Below are 6,070 nucleotides of genomic sequence, written 5' to 3' on the forward strand. Positions count from 1 at the left end.
ATGGAACGCCAAGGGACTTCCCAAAGTCAATTTCTTTTTTTGGATCCTCATGCAAAATAAACAGCTCACAGGGGACAATTTATCAAAGCGTAACTTTGCTGGGCCTCACAGATGTGCAATGTGAAAAAATTCAGGAGAAACAGCTCCCCATCTGTTTACTGACTGCATTTTTGCTAAAGAAGTATGGACACTAACTCTACTTGGACTGCCTGTCTCCCCGCCCCAGCGCAGCTCCATAGCAGACCTTTTTTCTGGATGGCTCCAATTCTACCCTCAACCCATCCCAAAGAAATCCTTGTGGCTTCATATATGGCTTTCCATTCCCAAATTTGTTTGCTGGTAAATTTGGAATGACTTAATTTTCAATAACTCCTCTCGCTCTCCTGCAAAAACCGCCTCAATAGCCAAAGGCCTTCTAATTGAATCTGTCCTCCAGTATTCTCAAATCTCTGAATCCTCCCTTCTTCCCTCTGAAAAGGAATGGCTGAATCTCCACAGCCCCTGCCCCTCTAGCAAAGTCCGTCCCCTTCCCCCTCCCCTCCCCCCTCCTCCTTGGAAAATCAGAGAAACTGAAGATGCCTTTCAAATCTGGTGGAAGATCCAAAATACAACTTCAATCTTCTTTGACGGTGCCTCCAAAGGAAATCCGGGGGCTGCGGGAGCTGGAGGAGTCATTTACTTCGCTGACAATCTAAGGAAGGCCCATTTCTGCTGGGGGCTCGGCATCTCCACAAACAACCAAGCAGAGCTTCTTGCCCTCACAAAAGCCTGTCAAATAGTCAGGGACGAAGGCATCAAAGAATGCCAAGTATTCGGTGACTCTGAAATCCTCATCAGGAAGATCAACTCAGAAGATCAGTTCAATAATGCAATCCTCAACAAGTCCCTGAACAGACTAAAGCTAATCCTCCAAGATTTTACCTCCTATAAAATATTCCACATCCTCAAAAGCTTGAATAAGGAAGCAGATGAAATGGCAAACAAAGGTTGCCTTTTAGCTCCGGCAATTCTCAACTACAATGGCAACAGTGCTATCTCAAACAGCATACCGTAGCACAAGGGTAGATCAGACCAAAAAGCAGGAAGACTGGAGTAAGCACCCTGCATAGGCTCGAGAAGAATATGTTTGATACTTCTGGCACATTACCTGAACTGGCCACTCCAAAATGGGCACAGATACTTCTGGGGTAATTTTATTTCAATCTCAATGCACATGGAAGGCGCAGCCAGGAAAAAAAGGAGGCCTGCAAGTTCAAGATCCGAACAGAGAAGTCTAGTTCCTTGACTCTGAAGGCGGCACAAGCACCTCTCCTCGATATCCAAATGGTCTCAATCGATATCCGCAATGAGGACGACTCTGTAGTCCGAAAGGAGCCGGATGGAGGACTTTGCAAATCGGATACCTCCTTGCCAGCGTCATCGTGCCAAGCTGCAAGGTTTCTCACTAGAAAGCATTGGCCAGAGACTGATATGAACCGCGCACAACAGCCAGCAATCCACCGTCTCAGTCCTCATTGCCTTCCAGCTAAAAACACAGCAAATCTAGCCTCTCTGTCGGAAATGAGCAGAGCTCTGAGAGGTTCAGGCATTTCTCAGGCCCGCAGAATCCTCCAGGGCGGGAATTAGGAAAGGAAAGCATTGTAATTAAGCCGAATTAGTCTCGGCTCACCCTGATTTTTAAATAAAGGATATCCGTTACCGTTAAAAAAAAAAAAAAAAAAAAACTAAGAGGCACACAGTAGCTAATATGTAGCCCCTATTTTTATTTTAAATGATGAGACAATTGGTATCATTTTTATGCCGAAAGGCATTTTCTTTGCTGGCTTAGGGTGGGAAAACACTGTTCACCCCAACCAATGGGAGAGCTTGAATTTCACCCTTCCAACGAGTTAAATTTTTTCATCTATTTGTCTCTCCAACTAATAGAAATTTTCCATCTGTAAAGCTTGCTTTCAACCCATTTTTCCCTACCCTCACGTTTCTGTGTCTCTCGACTCGCACGACATCCTCCGCCATACCTATTTGCAAACGTTTTCCTCCCTTACACGTCTGTTACTTCCCGCCTTACCTACTTCAGACTTTATCTCTGCTGATACAGAGGCTTCATACCACGCTTTGCAGCTACTGCTGTGTCCAGACAGAAATTTGACAATAAAAGTAAAGCTATTGAATTCTATTCTCGGAACTTGAAAAAGCAACATGACATGCTTCTAGAGGAGCATCTTGAGACTGGTACCTTTAAGAATCTTTACATCTACCGTAATACTTTCAATGTGTTTGTTGTGCAAATGTCTCCAAAACATGAAGAAAAACTAAGGAAAACTACAAGAGTAAAACATGTTCAAAAGGATTAGAAAGTTCAAAGGTTGAAAACTAACATGCTAGAGCTTTTGGGCCTTCCATCTGGAGTGTGGCCAAGTGGAGGAGGGGAAGAGAGAATAGGGGAAAGGGTTGTCACTGGAATTATTGATACAAGGATCTACCCTCAGCATCCAAGATTTGCAATTCACAATTCTCCATATTATGGACTTGTTCCCGGCTATATAGGAAAATGTGAGGTTGACCCTGATACTAATTGGAATTTCTGTAACGGGAAGATTGTTGGTGCTCAACATTTTGTAGCTGTTGCGATTGCAGCGGGATCATTTAACCTTGCTTATGATTTTGCTTCTCCTCTAGATGGGGATGGGCATGGAAGTCATATAGCTGCAACAACAAAAGGGAATTATGGAGTGCCAGTGAGGATGCATGGATATGAATTTGGGAAGGCAAGTGGCATGGCTCCTCGTGCTCATATTGTTGTCTACAAGGCCTTGTATAGGCAATTTGGAGGTTTTATTGCAGATGTGGTGGCTGCAATTGATCAGGTTGTTGAAGATGGTGTAGACATTTTGAGCCTTTTCGTTGGACCAAATACTCCAAATGGTCAAAGTGCTACATTTCTCAATCCTTTTGATGTTGCCCTTCTTTTTGTTGTTAAAGCAGGAGTTTTTGTAGTAAAATCTGGAGGAAATAATGGTCGATATCCCAAAACAATGGTATCATTTAGTCCATGGATAACTTCAGTAGCAGCTGGTGTAGATGATCGTAGCTACAAAAATAAGCTTTTTCTAGGAAATGGAAAATCTCTTTCAGGGATTTGGATTTCACCCTCAACACGCAAAGGTCAGTCTTATTTTCTCATTGCAGGAATTGATGCAATGCTAAATTCTTCTTATGTGATATCCAGTCCATCTGATTGCCAAAACCCTGAAGCTTTTAACAAGACTATGATTCAGGGGAACATTCTAGTTTGTGGATATTCATACAAATTTGCATATGGTGCTGCATCTGTAAGATGCCTATCAGAAATTGTAAAGAGTTTAGGTGCAGCTGGGTTCATTCTGGCTGTGGAGAATCAGTATTCGGGAGCTAAATTTGATCTAGTTCCAGTGGGAATTCCAGGAATTGTTATAAAAGAAGTAGATCAAACACAGATTCTTGTAGATTACTATAATATATCAACAATAAGGGATCCATCAACAAGGAAAATTTTAAGGATGGAAAATTTTCTTAAAGTTTAAAAACTTTGGGGATTCTCACCAATCCCTAATATGCAAACTATACAAATGTTTATTGATATATTTGTAAAATTATTCAAATTTATAATGATTTTATATATAGTCTCTATATAATGTTGGTTATTTTTAAGGTAAAATAATTTTATATTCTAAAATTTGGGCAAATCGTCTTTTATAAAAATTGGAAATTGGCGAATCTTTTTTGTGGAAAAATCATGGAAACTTAGCCCACCGGGTGAACATTAGCCCCTAAAATTTTCCATGTCCATCAAGTCAAATCACAAGGTTTGGAGCTAAGGCTTCCATTGGAAATGGGTTGAAGCCTATATATCAAGGTACAACTCCTCAGGTAGCATTCTATTCTTCTAGAGGGCCAGATATTAAGGATTCCAGCTTTCAGGACACCGATGTTTTAAAGCCAAATATTCTGGTTCCTGGTTCTCTAATATGGGCAGCATGGTCTCCTAATGGCACTGATGAAGTCAATTATCAAGGAGAAGGATTTTCCATGATATCAAGGACAAGCATGGTGACACCACATATAGTTGGCATAGTAGCTTTAGTGAAGCAGAAGCATCCTGATTAGAGCCCCACTACCATCAAATCAACATTACAAACAAAATCAGTAGTTGTTGACCACATGGGGAAGCCCCTGCAAGCACAAAATCAATCTGGAGAAGATAGTCCAATAACTCTTATTTTTGCCACACCCCTTGATTGTGGAAGTGGTGTAGTGAACCCTAAGGTTGTGCTTGATCCAGGCCTCATTTTTTATGCAGTCTATGAAGATTATGTAAGATTTCTTTGTTTAGTTCTGAGTATTGATAGAAATGTTGTTGCACGCATTACCAGTTCAACGTGTGCCCTGTGAAGGAAGCCTTGTACAATGTAGAAGAGAATTGACAGGAAGTATAGGAACATATTGAAGAAATGGGAAAGGGAGTTCGAGTCTGGAAGAGTGTGAAATTCTCACAATCACAATAAAATTCCTAATGTAGAGCTTGATGATACCATCAAGTGAGTGCTCCAGGCTTAGAAGAGTTCATTGGACTAGTAGTGGGAGTTGTAACTTGTAAAGAACCCTTTATAATACTCTTATACCATTCAAGGCCGAAATACCCTTAGAGCAGAAGAACTTGGTGAAATGATCATGCCTTCCTAGACTGGGCATGGAGGGGAGTTGTTGTAGCTCTATGATGAATTCTAGAACTGAAGAGATGAATTGATCTTGAGACTGCAAGCGTGAGGGGCAACGCTCAACTCGCCTTCTGCTGCTTATTCCAGCATGAGATGTAGTCACTGTATAATTCCATTTCATTTGTTTATTGTAACTTGTTTTAGATATTTGCATTTGTCTCCATTTCTCCATTTGCAATTTTTTATTAACTTAAAAAAATTGAAAACCCTTTTTCAAAAAATACATTTCATCTTATCTTTACATTTTTCATGATGCTAGAATGAATTTACGGAAAACATCATTCTACAAATAGTTCGAAGTGAAATTGTCTAATGCTAAAAGGGTTATCTCAAATTTTGGATGGTTTGATTTGTCACCCATTGTAGGAACTCAAGAATTTAAGGCCACAACTTTAGTCTGCAGGAGATTATTGTGAAATTTCATATCTTCATAATGAACAGAAACAAATGTATGCCTTCTTACACTTTCTTTGTTATTGTAGCCTTTTGTGCATGGTTGGATAATGATTATGTCTTCTAGTTGAACCTGAGTTGATAGGATTGCATCTATGGTCTTGGAAAATAACTGATTAAGAATAGAACAATAATAAGTGATTAAGAACATAACAATAAAAATTATTTCGAGTCAACATAGTCATGAGCATTTTATAGATGGCTTTAATCAAACAATTGTTTTCCTGTTCTTCCACACAGAGAATTCTTATAGCGACTTGTGTTCATCTTGCTAGATTTTTCCATCTATAAAATTGATGAAACAGAATCACTAGAGGCCAATATCTGAGTTAAAAAAATTGACATGAACTCTTATTTAACTAGTAAGTTATAATTCAGTATTTTTTCTCAGAGAAAAGTCAAACATATAGTAAATAATGTGAAGAACTATCACTCCAAGATTTTCTTCATCTTGGGTATGTTCAATAGAATTCTCTGGAAAATTAATTTGGTTGGATTTTTTTTTAAATGATTACATGATATCAATTATAAGATGAAGTTACAGACCAAAGAATCTTCGATAGGGAGATCAAATGCTCCAATATGTTTGAATGTTGGGATATTGTAGATCATTCTTGATTAACAAGCCACTTGATCCTAGATTCTTGTTGCAAGTCTCTTGTGAAATAGAATGTAAATTTGTTGGTTGCCCCCTGGGATGCCAGGAAACTGGGTAGATTGTGGCACAATTTCTTTGAGATTAGTTGTACCATGGCACAGTTTCAGCCACCATCAATGCTTAGGAATGCACAACACTAATGTTCCAACCAGTAGTGCATTTTCACAATTTACTTCACTTTCAATTTGAAGACCTAAGAGAG

General features: G+C 39.4%; 1 pseudogene; it reads left to right on the forward strand.

Moving 5' to 3' along the window:
* The first annotated feature begins 973 nt into the window (after window positions 1–973).
* LOC149219411 (subtilisin-like protease SBT2.6) lies at window positions 974–4,431 on the forward strand (annotated as a pseudogene).
* The last annotated feature ends 1,639 nt before the right edge of the window (window positions 4,432–6,070 follow it).

The sequence above is a fragment of the Pinus tabuliformis genome, chromosome Q (genome assembly GCF_031772625.1).
Source record: "Pinus tabuliformis cultivar Carrire ecotype Pingquan chromosome Q, CPIR1, whole genome shotgun sequence".
NCBI classification, from domain to species: Eukaryota; Viridiplantae; Streptophyta; class Pinopsida; order Pinales; family Pinaceae; genus Pinus; species Pinus tabuliformis.